This window comes from Cryptomeria japonica, chromosome 7, assembly GCF_030272615.1.
Source record: "Cryptomeria japonica chromosome 7, Sugi_1.0, whole genome shotgun sequence".
NCBI lineage: Eukaryota > Viridiplantae > Streptophyta > Pinopsida > Cupressales > Cupressaceae > Cryptomeria > Cryptomeria japonica.
Window position 1 is genome coordinate 414,531,148 of NC_081411.1, and position 20,390 is coordinate 414,551,537.

Here is a 20,390-nt window from a genome sequence, read left to right on the forward strand (position 1 = left end):
ACCCCTACAATAAATTAGGTTTTTTTCAATGTTGGCTCTTGATTGGTGATGTAATTGAAGCTTTGGTTTAATCATAAATTTTTATGTGTATCTGCATAATTAAATAATTTATGAGCAAGCTAGAAATCATAACCATTTATGGTTTATATTATGTTATTCATAGCTATTACAATCTGAAGCTTGAATTTATTTGTAATGTTCATTATCTGAATGTGCTCCAAGTGTTTGGCATAAATGCTTATGATTTGGGTTTAGTCATTGTGAATACTTTGGTGTGTTTCCTCAAGATGCCTGCAAATATGTGTATCTTAAATGCTATATGAAGTTCAAATAGACATGAGAAAACTATCTTAAATATCAGTAGATTGTTCACTTAGAGAAAAAGTGTTTGCAAGCAAATTGTTTGACAATATTCCTCTAGATTGAAGTGGTCAAAAAATTCATCTAGAACAGGGGGTGTTCTTACAGTGGTATCAAAGCTAAAAAAATTCTGCTAGCTTGTCAGGTAGATTGGGTTTGTTTCCACTATTCATCTATAGATTAGAATTTTAGCTGATTATTTTAGCAACTAAATGAAAGCTTTGTGGGAACAAATGGAATCAATAAAGCAACATCAAAATTTCATGTTTGAAAAATTGGAGAAATGGAACAAAGAACAGGAGGTTACCATAATTCTTCAAGTGGGGCTTAAGTTTGTATTTGAAAAATTCAAACTCTTACCTCAGGCTAAAATATCTCTCCTCAAAATTTGGAGGAAGATGAAAGTTGCCTCTACAGGGTTAGTGAGTCGCCTTCACAAAAATTTGTTACAACTATGTCTCCATTGGTGCATTCATTGGTCAAGCTAGAATTGATTAGACATCAAGATGAGGAGATAAGACTAGCAGTTGTCACTTGTATAAGTGAAGTTATGAGTATTATAGCTTCTAAAGTTCCTTATAATGATGACATATTGAAGGAGGTCCTACAATTGACTGGGGAGAGTTTACATGGGTTGCGTGATGTCAGAGCCCCTACATTTGGTAAGAGGGTTAAAATTTTAGAAATTATGGTAAGGACTAGATCATTTGTCTTTATGGTGGACCTTCAATGTGAGAAGTTGATACTCCAAATGTTTCATTGCTTTAATCAGAAATGCCATCTAGACAAGGTGAAGACATATATGTTCAATATCTTGTCCATGATTTTAGATGAAAATGATGTTGTTTATATATGGTTGCAGTCTTATTTGTTATAAATTTAGAGAAGAGAGTTGCATATTTCAGTTGTTGCCTATGATCTCTTAAGAAGTTTGGTTGAGCTAAAGATTGAAAACTCTAGGGAATATCTGACTACAAAAGAGTTGATCTCTTGGGGTTTACAGGTTTCACCTTCACTTCAGGTGAGGAACAATCTAAATTTTTATAAGGAAGTTACAACGATGATTTCATCTAGTACCTTGCATGTGGAAAGTAAAAAGGATAATGAAATTGATAAGGAAGAAGTTATGGAGTCAATCATTATGCGTGAGGGAAAATCAGAACTCTTCACTAGTGACATGCATATTTTCATTGATAAAACAAGAGAAGAGAAGAACTTCCAAGTGATGAATTCACTTATGATCTTCATGAAGAGAGCATGCCATCTTCTAGTGAATCAGTTAATTTGGATGTTGAGTGGATGGGGAAAACTGAACCCCTTTGTACCAAGACTCTTAATTCAAGAATTGAGGATATTTCTATAGGATGAATTAGTACTGAGCTAACTTCAGAGCATAACTTGAGCATACATGACTTTTTAGATGAAGACATTCAGTCACAATCAGGTTCTTCTTCATGCAAAGCAGAAGTTGTCCATATTCCTCACAGTCTGCACAATTTGTAGAATCTGTTGAAGGTGAATGAGGATGGGATTGTGGAAGCCTTATCTCATCATGATGAGATGCATAAGCTAGTTGAAAATTACATTTGGATGATTTAGTTAGAGAGAAGACAAAATGGAAATAAAGAAAAATCATCTCTTGATAACTTGTAGAAGATCAAAGAAGGTATGGGAATAATGAAGTCAAATTATTTGTACCTTCTTTCATATTGTGATCACCTTCTCAACCTAGTTGAGATCTATTCAGATGATTAGAAGAGGAAGGAGGAAGAAATTGATGATCTCTTCTTACAATTAAGAATGGTCCACTCTTCCTTACACAAAGTGGACAAAACTGTTGTTGGTTCATCAGAGAATAATGAGCATGATGTAATAACCTCAAAGATCAAATAAATCATTGAGGGAATTGAGAAAATCTATAAGTATGAAATGACACAACAAAAATTCAACACCTTTCCAGATAATTTCAATTAATAATTTGGAGAGGAGTTGTTGATGTGAGTTTTGAGTTCACTAAACTTGCATAAAATTTCACCTTACGATGAGGTTTATTTACTTGAAAGATAGAAAAATCTATCCCAAGTCTCAGGACATCTTGATTAGGCCTTGTGGTTTTGACTCAGTAAACATGCATCAACTATTATACGAGGGGATTCCAAATAAGTACATTCAAAACTAATGAGTTTTTTTTACAATCTGGAGTAATTAATACAACTAGATTTCTCAAGATGAACAAAATTATCAAACAACTAAAGTAAAACAAATTTCCTATCTACGGGAAATTCCATAGTACAATGCCTTTCTGAAACAAATTGCAGCAACAAAGAACAACCTTATGAATAACCAAATATTTCAAAATTATCCATATTATTGTACGCAATTATCCATATTATTGTACGATCACTTAAAGGAATTGTAATTGATAGAGAAATAATATGACACACCAGGGAAACTATGCATAATCATATAATTATTTACCAAAAATAATTAATTATAGTCCGATATGCATAATTAGTTGACCTTCATACTTCATTACAACAATTGTTTGCAAAGATAAGACATCACCATGGCACCTATGACATGAAAGAATCAAGAAGCAAAGTCTCTAGATACACAGAGCTCAGACTAAATCTACAATTCTCAAACTTATGAAAAATGAGAATATAGTTCATTTTTATAACAAACTTTTTAGTAAAAGACAAAACATTGACAACTCAGCATTGGTCAACTTGGTCCATATACTTCTCATTAGCTTCTAGATACTTCTGGAGACCCGACAACACCTGAGTTATTTCTTCATCTTCCACATCTTCAATAGCGGACAAATTGTGCTCTTGGATATGATATTCAATCCTTAACGGTTCTTCATCCTAATCTTCTAAGGCTGCCTTTTTGTTATATTCTCTTACTATATTCTAAATTTGTCCTATATCCTTTAAAACTCGCAAACTATCATATATGTCTGGGGCTGACATTCTTTTATCCCACATATCCTCCAATGCTTCAATCATTCCATCTTCTCCTAGCTTCACCACATCTTCAATTAGCCTTTCCATTAGTACTTGTATCAATGTTGCATTTTTATCTAAAATATCCGCTACTTGATCTTTTATTTTTTTCAACTTCTCCATGCCATCCCATTATCTTTTGGATTGCCACACATTACACACAACCCATCTTTTAATACTGGGTACTTTCTCTTATGTTATTATTCCCTGCTCAACTACATATCTTGGGGTCATATTTCCAATCGTCTATAGACCATCTTTTTCAGCTTCTATTCCTTCTAACAGAGCTGCATGCTTATTATGGTTGTGAATTATCCCCTTAGTCAGCTTATCCCATGTATGAACTCAAACCAGAGCCGAATCTAGTGAAGCTTTAGCATGAGCTAAGCTTTAGGGTACTTATTACTTCAACTTCTTCATGTGACATTAGTATTGTATGGGTAGGAATTTTCTATGGATCGTCTCCTTTCTAAATAATGATCCTAATGAATTGAACTAATTGTTGTATTTGAGCTTTTTGAGCTTTCAATTTCATTTTATCCCTCCATAGTGTATCTTCCCAGATCTCTATTCCCTCTTTAGTGATTCTTCAGCCTTCAAATCTAGACAACTTGCTTAATTGCACCCTAGTTATTTGATAATCCTTTGTCATTAGATCCTCCTCATCCTTGTTAGCTATGGGTTCTCCAATATGTAGTTCATGTTGTAGACACCTAAAATTGTCTTGTCTAATTAAATAAATATTTTATTTATTTAATTGATCCCACTTCTTCTATTAATTAAATAAATCTTAATTTATTTAATTAATTCATTATCCTTTTCTACCCATGACACATGTCATTCATCTCTTAATTCCTACACTACCTACCCTCTCAATATTTTCTTATTTCCTCTACCTACCCTCTAATCCTAGCCGACCATTTATCTTTTACACCTCTTAATCTTATCCCTTCATTTCCTACAGTGTGTTCTATATAAGAGGATGCTTCCTTCATTATCAATCCTCCCCAAGCATTTTAGCATTCGAACTTTCATATGTGATCTAGCTATCAACCACATTTTTGTTCTTTGTTGAGCTCTTGTGCACACATAAAATCCGAGAGCAAATATATCAAGCAAGATCAATGGAGATAGGAAGAATGGAGATTCAAACCCTATTAGACATGTGATGGTATAATCTTTGTGATTTTGTTAATTTGAATTGTCTTAGGTAATCTTCATATGTTATGGTAGATCTTTATTGTTGTTAGGCTAGGGTTTCGTGGTTTAATCTATTCAGTCTTTCAACATTGTTGTTTCCATTTTTACCATAAACACATGTTCCCCATCCTATTTTAAATGAGCAACATACCTTACTCAAGCTCTTCTTCTTCTCTTGACATTTTATGTTTCCGCCAACAAATTTTTGAAGTCCAAATGGACTATCTTTACTTGTTCCTCAGGTACCCTTTATTGTTTTAACCACTTAGGAATATCCTCTCTTTTGGAATTTATTATGAATTTCTTCTTGTTTGGGGTTTCTCCCTTTTTAGAAACTTCCCACAAACTTACCATAGGATTCCACTGGGTCATTTTTTCTCCTCTACCCACTATGGGATTATCTTTCACAGCCTACTGAGATGCTTCTATTTCCATATTCCCTTTTCTATCATCCCGATTCACTCTTCTATCTACTACATTTGGTAGGGTTTTAGATGTCATTGTGCCATCGCTACCTTTATCTCCAAAGGGGTTTTGTAGGATTTATAACATTTCTTGTTGCAGAACATTTAACATATTTTCTGTTTTATCCTTATTTATTTCTTTTGGCATCTCTTCTTCTCCTGAAGCCAACATCTCTCTGCTTGCTTCTATTTGTCTCCTTTGCTCTTTTCTTTGCTCCTTCGTGGGTGATTGTTCAATCAAGGATGTTGTGCCTTGCTCCTCCATCCTCTCTTCTTCAAATTTTGTAGATGGAGAATCTATAATAATGAAATTCCATCATACTTTGATCCGTCCCTTTTACCATAGACAGAATTTTAGTCAATTACTTTTGTGGGGCATTCTTCTATTTGAATTTCTTTCACAATTTCTCTAGATCACCTTTGCGATGGTTTTTTAGCACATACTCCAAATCATCATAGAATCTCGGATCTACCTCTTCTCCACCTGGATTCACCATTCCTATTATAGATCCTAAAGAATTGTTTACTAAAGGTGGAGATGTGAATAATTGAGTTGTGGGCTAAGAGACAGTTATTGGAACAACTCTTAGTATCTGATTAGAAGGATTGCTTCTTTCACTAGCCTCTCCCGATGTCGATGGTTGTACATTCCTACTAATTCGGTCTTGCGAATCCACCATATTACTCCTTTCCATCTAATTTAGATCAGTATTAGTGGTAACCACTTCAACTCCTTCTTGATTCATTTTCTCCATTGGTACAAGTCTGGGTTCCAATATTTTAGTCATATCTATTCTTCTTTTGTGAACTAAGAAATCTGCATTATCATCCGCCTCTTTCCTCTTCCTTTTCCTTCAAATGGAAAGTTTATTGCCCTATTGAATTATACTGACTTTATACCCATCTAACCACCTCTTAGTGGATTCTAGAACTGATTGATTGACTTGTTCCATAAATACCATTTTCGACTCATTGGGCTTGGGTTCAATTATTGGCTTGTGTTCTATATTATCAATTATATAATCACGCGTTAGAATTTCCTCATCATCATCTGTTATTTCCAGAGGCACTTCTATTCCTGTTTTATAAGACCCCAACCTGCTTAACTGACTTAATGTTAACTCTTAATAAAAATTTCTCTTTCTAACCTCTTTCTCATTTTCACAATCCATCCAATAATCTTCTATATCAAGAATGTGCTTCACCTTTCTAGTTATGTAATTCCCTATTTTCTCCAGAGGGTCATAATCTTTTCTTGCATATTGAAAATATTGTAGATGCCTTGCTAACAAATCTTCTTTTGTCTTCTTAACATTTTGTAGGGACACACATATGAAGTTTCCCATCTTCACCAGAAACTTGAATCCCAATTTTCTATGTGAGCTCAAGTAGGTATCATGGAATTCCACCATTTGTCTCCAATATTTTGTCAACCATGCCAAAATTGAGGGATACCGAGGTAACTTGAAAGTTTGTCTTGAAAACCCCTATACTCTCAAATAGGGCCATGTAGGGAACTGGATATACCATCCTTCAAAATATTGAAGCAATTCCCTTACTTCTTTCGGCACCCTCTCTCTAGGTCTTCCTTCTAACTCTCGGGTAATCTTCATTATAAAATAATCATTAACTTCCCTCTAATACATCATTGCTTCATCTTTCTTTATCTATGGATAATAAACATATACTGGATTTCTCACCGTGGTCGTGCCTAGAGTACCTATGGTATTTAGTTCTTGAATGTTTGTCTTAACTGCATATGCGTACACCAGGTAAGATGACATATAAATGTTTCTAGAAGTTTCCTCTATATAGTGATAGATGGAATCACTAAAGAAATTTTCCCAATCAAGCATTCTTGAATTATGTCGCCAGCTCTATATATAGGTGAACGTCTCCCCATGAAACTAGCCACTAATCTCTAGGCCAACAATCCTGCTCAAGAATGTGATTGTTGTGGCTACCTCTAGGTATAATTATTTTCTTAACACTAGGGTAGGTAATTTAGATAATACTTTACCCTGTTTCCTGATATACCATTCTTCTCTTATCTTTCTTTCACAAGCCTTCCTGGATTCATTGAATTCTTGCTCAGCGGTCTCCTTGCTTCTATCTGTCCATGTTGTCAGCATGGGAATCCCCAATAAATATTTCAATCCACACAAATTCAAATTCGTATACACCCTCTGATTATAGACTACTTGCCTCAAGGTCACATCATAGTGTTGAATGCACTGCATAACCAGATCATGGGCCTCTGTTGCAATTGGAAACCTGACCACCTGAATTAAACCACTTTTCTCCATATTTTGCATTTCTTCTGTAGCGACATGCTCCCTATTTCTGTCAATAATTTCCACTAGACTAAAGTCTCTCAAATGGGTATCTAGGTAAAATCCTGTACTATGCACCACCTGTGAAAATTTCCACTTGAACTCTCTCCTCAATTCCATCTTCTAGGTCACCATGTCATTTACCTCTAATCCTCCTAGCAAAAATTCTAAAATTACTGCTAAACACTATAGATTAACACAATCTTACGTTCAATATTTCTTAAACTATTGTATGCCCAACTCATATTTCTGTCATTAGTTTATTAACCTTCAATCTATTACGAAATAACCAGAGTAAATAGGGGTACTTACTTGTTTTTCTGCCAGAATCACCTGTAGAATCCAAATATTGTACCATTTTCAAGGTCTCCCTCGGGTTCATGTAAGCTTCTTCAATTTCCTCTTCTAAAAATATAATACTGCGAATTGTACCGTGACTAGGTTTTCGCCACAAAAATTAAACATTAGTTGCAATTTCGCGATATTTGCCAAAACTTTAGTCAATATGGAAAATAAAAATGCAGCAAAGCCTAAACATGGGAAATTTTAAAACATTTATCTAACAGTTCTCATAGCGTTTGTTGTATTTTTTGTCAAAGTGTAACTTGTTAGCGGATGCGAACACATGTTCTCCCTCACTATTTTAATTCTAGTCTCCTAGGTAATCATTACTGCTATTTTGCGCCACGAAATGAAACACTTCACTTGCCCTCAATGTCCCTTCATTGTTCTATGACTCACAAAATGTGTTGCAACATAAACCTTGACTTTCATCCACTATCGGGTTTTGAATTGATTTAATATTCATTACCTTAGTTTACTTTTCTTCTATTTCCCAAAAGTCTCTACTTCTTGACAAGTATAAGAAAGCCTTTAATTCATTTTGAGAAGTATTGAACTGCAGACGAATTTCAACTTTTGATCTCTGATCCTCTTATAATGTCATGTTTACTTAAAGCCTAACACCCTCCTCAAACTCTTCATTATGATAACAATCTTGATGAGCTAGTCTGCAACTAATTTCACTAGTGGGGAAAAACCTCATTTTGTCATTTCTTTCATTTTCTTTCGAAACTTACTTTACCCCGATGTCTGATTATTTTACTTCACTATCTATGGAAATGAAGCTTCTACTTAGCAAAAATTTTAAGGGTCCTCATTTATTACATAAATGGGCCGTGTTGTGTTTGCACACAACAACTTGCCATCCTCTAACTTAACTACAAACTTTTAGTTCTATCCTTAAAATGAATTCCCTCCTTACACACCTAAAATGTACCAAGAGGATTATACATTCATCACACAGGTTCTAAATCTCCTAGATGCAATAAAATATTCGAGCATCTCCAGTGTGTGCTTGTGATTTGTTCTTTTTGATGAGAATCTATCTATATAATAGTAATTGACCAAGCTATTTATTTTATCTTTCCTCAATCCCAACCCTTTTTGAATAGAGCCTTACTACCAGTCAGGCGTCTATAGTCCCAGTAAGGTTACCTTTGTCATAATTTATTATCATTTTCTTGATTTCTATAATGGATTTGATATGGAATTATATTCAATTAGAAGTTGATGCTCTGCAAAGAGGATGGTTAGGATATTGTTAAGACAAACACAAACACACAAGCAACAAACCAAGTGTTAGTGTTAGAAATCACAAATCAAATACTATCCTAAGAAAGCATATCAAGAGAGACACAAAACATAAGATAGAAAGCTTTAAAAATCTAAGAAAAGCAACAAGACATCTCCAAATTCCCTCCACCATGTTTGTAGCTACTCCTCCCTTGTTCCTCTCCTCTCCAAGTTCCCAAATGAGTGTAGCTCTCAGTAGATGTTTGCACTATTCTGGATGTCTTATGGAGGTTCAAGATTGTAGAATGAAGACTTGTGAGAATGCAAATGTGAACAAGCTAAAATGAGATATTATCTAATTATCTAATGTCAATTTTAGCCCAAAAAGACAAATGTAGATTATTATGCTAAATTCTCTCCAAATTTTACTATAAATTAGATGCATACAAGATTTCTAGATCTGGATTATGAAGAAATGAGCTCTATTTATAGGTAAAATGGATCAATGGAGGGTTGAGATTGAGTAATTTCATCAAGGGTCGGGATTGAGGGGTTTATGATCCATGTGAGGGCTTTCAACCCAATCCCAGAATGACAAATATCAACAAGAGATGGGTTGAGAGGAGAGGGAATAAGCATTAAATGCTTAACATGACTTGAGGGTTAACTTGGGAGCTAAGGTTAATGTTGAGTTGAAAGAATAAAGCTAGTATCCAATAAATAATGTCTTTATCCAATGGATAAACTCTTGTGCAAGAGTTAATGAGGATAACCATGGTCAAAGAAATAAATGCTTGAAGAGACCCATGAGTCAAATGGAGGTTGAGTTAGAGGGAAAGTCTCTAACCATGGGGGCAAGTGGATTTAACCATAAATGGTTATGTAAGAGCCATTAATGGTCATGTAAGAGCCATTAGTGGTTTGGAAGACTTTGGGGGTTAGCTTGTTGAACACATAAAGCATTAAATGCTTTTCAAAGACTTTGAAGGCTTTGGGAAGTGACTTCAAGTTGCTTAGGAATGTGACAATATTTAGGAGATGGATTAGGCTAATTAGGAATGAGTAGAAAGTGATTATAAGGGTCTAGAAGGGGATTTAGGATTGCGAGTGGGTTTGGTGGGTGAGGGAAAATAGAATTTTAATTAAAATAAAATTAATTTATTTCAATTATGGTGCAACTTGCATTTGTAGGAGAATGCAAGTGGGGGGGATAGTTTAGTGATTTAAATAAATATTTTATTATTTATTTAAACTATTTATTTAATTGATTTAGAGGTGTGGTTTTAATGAATTAATTGAAAATAAATTGAATAATTTATTTAATTAATAGGAGAATGGTTGAGGATGAATTAATTAAATATTAATTTAATTAATTGATAAGGTTTATTAATCAAATAAATAGTAAATATTCATTTAATTAAATGAACAGATTTATGTGACTACATTTGCCCCTCTTTAAGCTGATGTGGTTTATCACGTCGTTTCAAAGAAAGAAAAATAGGCGTGAAGAAATATACCCCATAAATGTCAATTTAATGGGTGGTATGCCCCCTCAAGAGATGGACCGAAAAATTTCAAAAATTCGAGCGATCTCTCGAAAAAGAAAGAGAATTGGCGGGGAGGTAGAAGAGAAGAAAATAGTAATAATGGTGAAACCATGGAAGAAATTGGGATTAAAACGGAGAAATGAGAGGCGCTGGAAGTTTACGGGGACCACGAAGGTGAGCGAGGTAAAATTAGGTTTAGGGCTGAGGGTATATATGTTGGCATTCTACACTCTAATGAGAATAGTTGATGTTGTCATTGATGGCAACCAACTAGCAACCCACCAACAATAGGTTTCTACATACACCGGTAGACACTGGCACCGACATTCAGATTACATAGGCAACAAAGCATACCGACACTCCAGCCGACATGGGATAAAATTTTGTTTACATGAATTGTTTTGTAAATGTAATTATCTTTTGTAAGCCGACATGGTATATTGTAAAAGACTCATATATGTATAAGATCTTATCAATCATTTTATAATAAATGAGAGAGAGAGAGAGAGAAAGAGAGGATAGAAGATAGTTGTTTAGTAGCAGCAAAGGTTTTTGGTTATGGTATCTATCTGAACTTAAACTGGTACTGAACCTGGCATTAGAGATGTTGTTTTGAGTAGTACATTGAATTGGATTTAATAATCCATTTTGTAGTCAATGAGACTCTTCTTTGAGCAGTGAGCTCTAGGATGTTGGCCTCCTTGTATGTGCAGGCCCCTATTGTAAGTAGTATTTATTCATTGGCCAGTGAGTAAATATTGTGGGTCACAATTACCACTGAGGTTTTTCCCGCACTGGGTTTCCTCGTTAAAATATCTTGTGTCATGGTGTGTTTCTATGTTGTCTCTGTTATTTTTGTTTACTGCATTAATTCTTGTTTATCAGTACACTATTTTGGGTGGAAAAATTATTAGCAAGTTTAAATATTCCAACCACCTGTTAGACATTGATTCACCCCCCCTCTCAATGTCTGTGGGACTGTCATTGAATCTAACAATTGGTATCAGACCCTGGTCCTCTATTTGCAAAAGCCTAACAGCTTGAGGAAGATTCTGAAACTGGTAGAAATGGAGAACTTAAGAAAACAGTTGGAAGGAGCTCTTGAATATTTTGATGTAGAAAAGTTGAAGAATATCAAACTTGAAGATGATCTGAGGACTGCTAAGGAATTCATTAAAGGAATTCAAGAAAATCTGGTTATAGCACAAAATAAGAGAAAATAACTTCATGAGAAGATGCAGAATGATGATGATGAAAAAGAAACTCTTAGAGACATTGCAAATAAGTTAAGGCAAGAGAACACTAATATGAAGAATGAAATGCAAGATATGACAATGAGATTATGTAAGGATATTGAAGATAGGAAGACAAATGAAGAAGACTTGACTACAAGACTTAATGATTCAGGAAATGAAAATCTAAGACTTGGTCATGAAAATGATATGTCAAAGATAGATCTGATTCACATGAAACATGATAAGGAGGAACTTAAAAGACAAGTTGGAATTTTGGAAAATGAGTTGGTTACTACCAGTGAACACAAAGACAAATTCAAGAAAAGTTCAGAAAGACTTGATGACATGCTAAAAAGACAAAAACTTGATGGAGATACAAATGGACTTGGATTTGAACATGGAGAAAGTTCTGGTACTGCAAATAATCAAGATCGGAACAACCGGTAAGACAACATAATTCTTATAAATTTAATGGGAAATGTTTCAATTGCAACAAATATGGTCATAGAGAAAATCAGTGTAGATTTAGAAATAATCAGAATACAAACTTACCAACTGGTCAATGTTCCAAATGCAACAAAGTTGGTCATAATTCAGAAAATTGTAGAATGAATGTGAAATGCTATGTTTGTGGTAGATTTGGGCATTTATCTAATCAATGCAGATCACAAACCGGTCAAGGATATGGAAAATATATTCAGAGGAATAATGTAACCTATTATGCATGTAACAAGATTGGACATATTGCAAAATTTTGTAGAAGCAATACTATACTGGCAAACAAGAAAGGATCTAGTTTGAAGGGCAAAGAAAAGGTAGATGAAGTAAAGAAATAATTTTCAAAAAAATGGATTAAGAAGAGTGGTCAGAAAGTTGATGAATCTATCTCTACACCGGTAGAACAGAGTTATCCTCCATCGGTAGGAGATTCTTCATCCAATTGGGGAATAATCCTTAGGGGGTATTGCAGCAAGTTGAAAATCATGCATTCTACCCTTGGTTGATGGTGAGAAGATACATTTCTTCTTTATCGGAAGGTGTGTTAAGTTTTCACTTAATCGGCAAGCATTTAATGCGGTTGTTGAAAGATATCTCATTATATAACATCGGAGATCCCTCATTTCTGACTCACCAAGCATTCAAACATCAAAGAGCGTGAAACTGAGCAAGGGCATTCTAAGGCAAAGCTACGAAGTGATTTTCAAGCATTAAGAGAATTTTAGTTAAGAGGTATTTATCTTTTGAAATAGCAACCTCATCTTCTGTTCTCAAGTTTATTGCAAAACCTATCATTGTGGAAAACGTCAAACGCCCTAGACCCGTGTTTCAGATTATCCCCGAGATTGCAAAGTAGGATGATTCTGTCAGAGCTTTTTCAAAAATTCCGAAGGGTGTAGAATTTGTAGAATACCCTAGAATCTACATAAATTGCAACATAGAAAACCTAGGGACTGAGGATTTAAAGAAAATATTTAACAAGGTTATTACCGATGGAAATGGTGTGATTAAACCTGAACATAAGATTGTGGAAGACTTAGGTTTTCTAGAGATTCTAAACATTCCTAAATTTCCAAAGGAAGTTGTAAGACTTGTATTAAGCAAATTCCATGGAGAGTTCATATGGTTAGATTCAGTTTTCAAAATAACCAAGGAAGCCATTAAGGTAGTTACTGGTTTACCTTCAACCGATAGTAGGCCTGATAAAACCAATAAAATACCTAACAAGGGAGTTATGGAATTAACCTGAGACATATCTAATAATAGGTCACTTAGAGTGAATGATGTTAAGGATATAAATGTGAAATATGTGAGTATGGTACTAGGATATAAAGCAACACATGCAAATAGACTAAATTCTATTTCTAGCCTTTGTATTCATAGTGCATATGAGATGGTGAACAATAATGCTAAGATTGATGTGTGTGAATGGCTTAAAGATGAGCTGATTGATAACTTAAAGAAGATTAAGGGAGACAAGAAAGGTACTTTCCATTTTGGAAACCTACTAGTATGCTTGATGCTATACTTTACCAAAGAGATACCCGACATAGGTCACAAAGATTTTGGTTATGACATCTTGGTAGGAAGATAGATACAGGAAGCTTTCACCGGTATGGGCACTAACTGTGATAAGAACATTACAGACTACTTCAAAATATTTCAAACTAAGATGAGAGCAAGAGAGAGACTACCACAGAGCATAATTGATAAGTATAACAAGCAAATCTTTTTTTTCATTAAGCGAGATGAAACTTGGATGGAAGCAGTAAGCCCTAGAACTATTTGGGTTACTGAGATGGGTTATGAGGTAGACCTATTTATTCTGGAGACATATGCTAAAGCTCTACTTGATGCACCTAGCGAGCCATCTGAAGGAATGTTTGGTAATGCTGAAACCATTGCAAGTAATGTATCTATGCAGAAAGAAAGGAGGAAAAGAGACAAATTAATCAGAGATGCCTCTAAGAAGGCCAGTGAAATAAAGGAAAATGTCATGAACATCAATGGTTTATCAGCAAGTGAGCTTGAAGGATTGCAACCTAAAGCACATGTTTCACCGGTTGTAACATCTTCTGATACTGACAGTGGCAAGGCTGCTGAGTTTAAGGGAGTGGAAAAGAAAAGGAAAACCCAACCGGTACCATCTCCTTCACCTAAGAAAACAAGGACACTAAGGAAAAAGAAACAAGCAGGTAGGGAACTGCAGAAGAATCTTACACCAAAGAAGAAATAGACAACAGTTACCCCCACACTGGATGATCTACTAAATGAGATTACACATGAAGGTAATATGGTAAATGTAAACAAATGGTATAATTATTTTAAAGATTCTGACAAACAAACCATTGAAAAAAGCATTATCCTACACTTGGATATATACAAGAAAGTTTTGATAGAAGTGATTGATAAGTTACCTAACAATTTATACTTGAGATTAGAAGCTAAAAGGCTATCTGTGATGGAACTGGACAAGAAGTTGAAAATTAAAGCGCTCTTGGCTGTAGATCCAGTAAATTCTATAGAAGAGATAGATGAGCTTATATCTGAAGCTAATCGGTCAGTATTTGTTAGTGGACACTGGCAAGTGAGCCTGATGGCTAGAAGGGTTAAAGAAATTGCTGATGAGACTGCAAAGAAATGGGACATATTTTTTGTTGAGAAGGAAAAGCAAGAGGAAAGAAATAGATCAAAAGTGGAGAAGACATTCAAGGTATATCAGAAAGACAAGGGAAAAGGTAAAATAGGTGGTGTACCTTCTATAAAAATAATAGATAACATCTCTCCACCAGCTCAGGACACCCCTCCTTTAACCTCAACATCACCAGTTCATACAACTAATCCACCGGATATAGCTACTGAAGGTATAACTCATGATGATACTAACCCAGAGTCTGAGATCATTTTTACAATGAATGTGGACAAAGAGACTACAGAGGTTAAGGTAGATAGTGTTGAGGGCAACAAGATTTCAAAGAAACCGGCATAGACTGTTGACTCTCAGGAAACTAAGATACCAGTTCAAGCAGAGCAACCGAAGACTGAGAAACCAATAGAGGAAAAGACAATTAGCACAAGGCCACCAGAATCTGAGAAACCGATAGTGGTACAGACAAAGAAACAATTTGAGGCAGAGGTTCATGTTGAGTCTGGGAAACCGGTAGTTACATAGGAACTTAATCAGACTGAGAAATCATTAAAGGTAGAGGTACAGACACAGATAGATCCACTGGAAGAAAATATAAGTAAAGTGGATGTATCTGATGGAAATAAAGAGGATGTAGTGAAGGTAATTGGTCAAACATCTGTTGAGAAGAAACCTACAGCAGAACCAAGCACATCTACAAGTATATTCAGACCCACTAACATCACATAGGTTCTATTGGATTCCATTAAAAGGATAACCGATTGCAATGCCTTAGAATTTAAGGCAATTGACAACACCTTACCTATTATGAAGATGATTGCCCCTAATTGTAAGATGAATTTTAAATATTCCAACCACTAGCTAGACACTGATTCACCCCCCCTCTCTTAGTGTTTGTGGGACTGTCATTGAATCTAACAATATATGGAGGGGAAGGGGTAAAAACAGGGTCATTTGCATCCATCTCCACAATGATTCAGAGCTCTGATAGTGACTTCAATGAAAGAGTGATTAGCAGTCAGCATGCTGGTACCTATAGAAGATCATCAGCTAGAGCAGATCCATTGATTCTAATGGCCATATGACTATGGACCAGCGGTACGCAAATTTGAATTTTTTCTTTTCATGCATTTTTTATATGTTTTTGCAAGCATCCAAGTCCAACCAAGATAATAGTGCTAAAACTGTGTTTTAGCATGGTTGTCACCTAGAATAGCGCTTTTGTGCCTCTATAGCGCTATTGTATAGTGGTTTTAGCGCTATCGGCTTGTTGTAGCATAGTCGCATAGTAGTATTGGCACTAATGTATTTTTAGCATGATTGAGTCAATGTTGTAGCACTATCGTCATGTTTTTGATTAAGGAAAATTAGGTTTTAAGGGATCTGAAACCCGCTTATATAACAAGGAGATAAGCAAAAGAGAAACTAGAAAGAATAGAACAAAGATAGAAAGGCTGCAAAAGAACAACAACAAAAAACAACATCCAAGGAAAAGAACAACATAAGGCCAACAAGAAATTGGCAACCTAAAACCAGATTACATATCAGATGAAAATATTTATAGACTCTTCCACATCCTTAACCAGCATCATCATCGCATTAGCTACCTCTTTCAGATCTTTATTTTCCTGCATCTGATGGGTGTCTTTGGTCTTCAACTCCAGCTCACTGGTAGTTTGCCTGGTTCTACATCTGGAGGAGTGTAGAACAAAACTAGAGATCGACTCGTCATCAATGATCACCGTATGTTTATTTTGCTTGTTCTTCACTAGACAAGCAACCAAAGCATTCATGTTTTGAGAAGACACCTTCAAAACCATCAGACTGTGCTCCATGAATTTCTTCAAGGCCTTCTCAATTTTTGTAATCTAGTTATTTAGAAGATCATTATCAACCTCTCCCTTTTCTTTGATGATTCTCACCACATCTTCAAGCTGCTTCAAATCTCCCTTAATCATATTTTTTTCGGCCAGTCCGGAATTTCTTCTTCATCCTCTACCTTACTAGTATCCTCTGCAACATCCTCTTTAACTTTAGTTTTGGTATCCTTAATCAAGTTCTCAATTTTATAATCCAGGTCTCTATGTTTATTCTAAATATTGGATATGTTATCAATCACCCATTTCTGAAAAATTGAACATTTCCAGGGTACTATTTCTAGCAGCATTCAAAATGGAATCCGCATTTTCCATAACTGGAACAGAGCCCACAGACCTAGGGTTTCCCTCCTCCATGTTGTGTTGATCATCATTCCTCCTATCTGAGACATAAGGGTTATTCTTCACTTCTGGATCTTCAACATCCTCTTTTCTCTTCTCATCCCCTTCCTCGGCCTCATCCTCCTTCTCCTGCTCATTCTTCGCCTCTTCATCTACCTCCTTCCCTGTACCTCCTCGGAACCATCATTCTCTTTCGTTTCTTTAGCTTCATCACCAACCCTCAATTTCTTATGTAGAGGAAGATTAGAATAATGTTCACCAGAATCAGAGCCATCATGACCCTCAGAAATGTGGGCATTCTCCACAAAGGGCTCTTCCCTAATAGCCCTAGCTTTACCTTTCAAATGCTCATAAATTAACAAAATAAGGCCTTGGTGAGCAATGGGGTACGAATTAGGTTTCTTGGCATGGTCAGCTAGGATATCGTTAAGGGAAGAAACTAAATAGAAGGGCAACAAAATCTTCGAGCCATGGTGAAAATGGTTAAGGATGACAAAATGGTAATTGTAAACCTTTGAAAACCTTCCATCAACTGTAAGGTATTCCATTAAAACTTTCAGCATTTTCTGCTAGAAAGATTTTACCTGGTGAGGGAGGTAGTAGGACACATTTTCCTTCTTAGCAAGCTGAGCCATTTCATCTTCATTTTTAGGGAAATTCTTGGTAGCTTCCAGCGAGAACTTGTAGTCTCTATAAAATTTGATGCCTTTCTTCTACAATCCTGTAACCTCCGCCACCAAATCTTCATCCAGCTTCCATGTCTAGCCAAACAGAGTAACTTTATTATTGCTATAGCCCTTGGCAAAACCATGTGACACAAACTTCTTACTCCCATGCAATTTCAACATGTAATCAGTTAATCCATATCTATGCAACCTTCGCCATATTTTTATTTCGCTTTTCCAGTTATCACAGCTAGAAGGCTCATTACGATTAAGATTTCCCCCATAATGTAATGGTTGTTCAAGTCGAAACCCTCAACAAAGCATGAAATAACCAAATGCTGAAGAAACAAGATGCTGGAATCAAAAAACAAGGTGATTTTCTTGTTATTTGAATAGTCTTTTAAGACATTTAATATAAACTAGCAATTAATATGATTATGCCCGTCACACTGATGCTCATTATCACAATGCATTAAATAGGTAATCAACTGACACTCCACATCACTCCAATATCTATCATTGAGATCCGAACCTAGAAAGGTAATAATGAAATTAACATGTACCATGGACTCTATCAAATAATAATTGCTCATGGACTCCCTTCTTACATGAAACTTCTCTGATATATTTAGTATCCTCCTCTAAAAAGACCCCCTCATTAGCTAATAAATCAACTACCCTATTCCCTTCCCTAAGGGTATGGGTAATATTCACACTATCATAGACATCTAACAATTTTTTAGCATTATCAATGATATTATTATGAATTTTCCAAGAGGGGGAACTAATACCTTTGATATCTTGAATAATATTGAGAGAGTCCCCTTCCAGCCATATTTTTAAAAAATTAAAACTCTAAGCAAGCTGGAGACATTTTAACATTGCCAGAAGAACTCCAAAGGGAGAGGCAATTGCAGCAACACAAAAAAGATAAGAATTTTTTATGACTCCTCCCCCTCTAGCCTTCCCAGGATTACCTTTAGTTGCACCATCAAATTTCACCTTAACCCAATCATGAAAAGGGAACCTCCAAACAACATTATCTATCCTGCTCTTCATATCAAATTTGCAGACCTTGTGTGTCAACTTCCATTCAGTAAGGATGCTTTTCTCATTATCAATCATGTTAAAATAGCTAAACTGCTTGTTGTTTTTGTGAATGGTATTGATATTTTCTTTAATAGCCATGCAGATCTTTTCAAAAACCACTTGAGAAGAACACTTAGCCTCCCTAAAAATTCTATTGTTTCTCTCCTTCTAGATATGCCAACAGGTCATAGGAAGGACAAAGGACCAAAGGGTCTTAATGAGAGGAAGTTTGGTAGGGAAGATCCATTGCAAGATGACTTCCTTAAGACTATTGTGCATAACCCAATCAACTTTCCATTGCATCCAGACTTTACTCCAGATTTCCTAAGTAAAAGAACAATGAATAAACAAATGATCCATAGATTCAACCTCTTTCTGACATAACTCACGCCTATTAGGAAACATGAATCCTCTTTGAGCCAGGTTATCAATAGTAAGAATCTTGTTGTGAGTTGCAAGCCAAAACAACATGTTAACTTTAGGAATGAGGAATCTATTCCAAATTTTAGTCCATATTGGGTTACAGGCCTGAGTAACAATTTTTTTATAAGCAGATGCAACATTAAAATTACCCCTAGGATTTCTCTTCCATAGGAACATATCATCAGAATCTTTACTAACAGAAAAGGGTAGCAAATCCTACTGGAGCAACGAAAATCCAGCATAAACTGCATCAAGTCTGACCCATTTATTTTCCTTCCAATAATTACAAACCATAGAACCATACCTCCTTTTGCATTCTTCAATGAATTGGCTACAATCTTGGTTAAAAAGAGGTTCATCTTTAATCCAGACATCCTCGTAGAACCTGATTTTATCACCTTTGCCAAGGACCCAACCAACTCCAGCTTTAGCAACTTTTATAGATTTGATCATACTATTCCATATAAAAGAACCACCAAGGATATCTTCATAATAGAGAAGAGAATGAATTGGCTGGTTATGTATATATTTATCAAACCACACCCTACTTCAATCTTTCTTAATACCAAAAGCCCTCCAAATTTGTTTAGCAAGCAAGGCTTTGTTGAAAGTTTTGAGAGATTTAATACCTAATCCCCCATTGCTCTTAGGATTATAGACTTTATCCCAGGAAACCAATGCTATCCTTTTCTTATCTTCTACACCCAACGAAATGAATCTTTTCTGAATTCTTTCTAAAGCTTCAGCAAATTTAACCGGTATACTAAACAAGATAAGAGCATAAACAGATAGATTTTGAAGAGTAGCTTGAAGAAGTTGAAGCTTACCAGCCTGAGATAGCATAGATCCTTTCCAACCTACCAATTTTTTGTTGAGTTTGTCAATTAACAAATTCTAGAATGAGTTTGGAGGATCCAAACCAAGAGGGAGACCCAAATAAGTAGAGGGGAGCAACTCCACCTTACAGCCAATAATGTTAGCAATCGTCTGCTACCTCAATATTGGGGTATTGATGAAGTAAATAGCAGATTTCTCCCAATTAACCTGATGTCCAGTAGCCAAGGAATAAGAACTGAGAGCACCTTTGAAGGCAACAACTTCACTAACAGAAGAATATCCCAACAAAA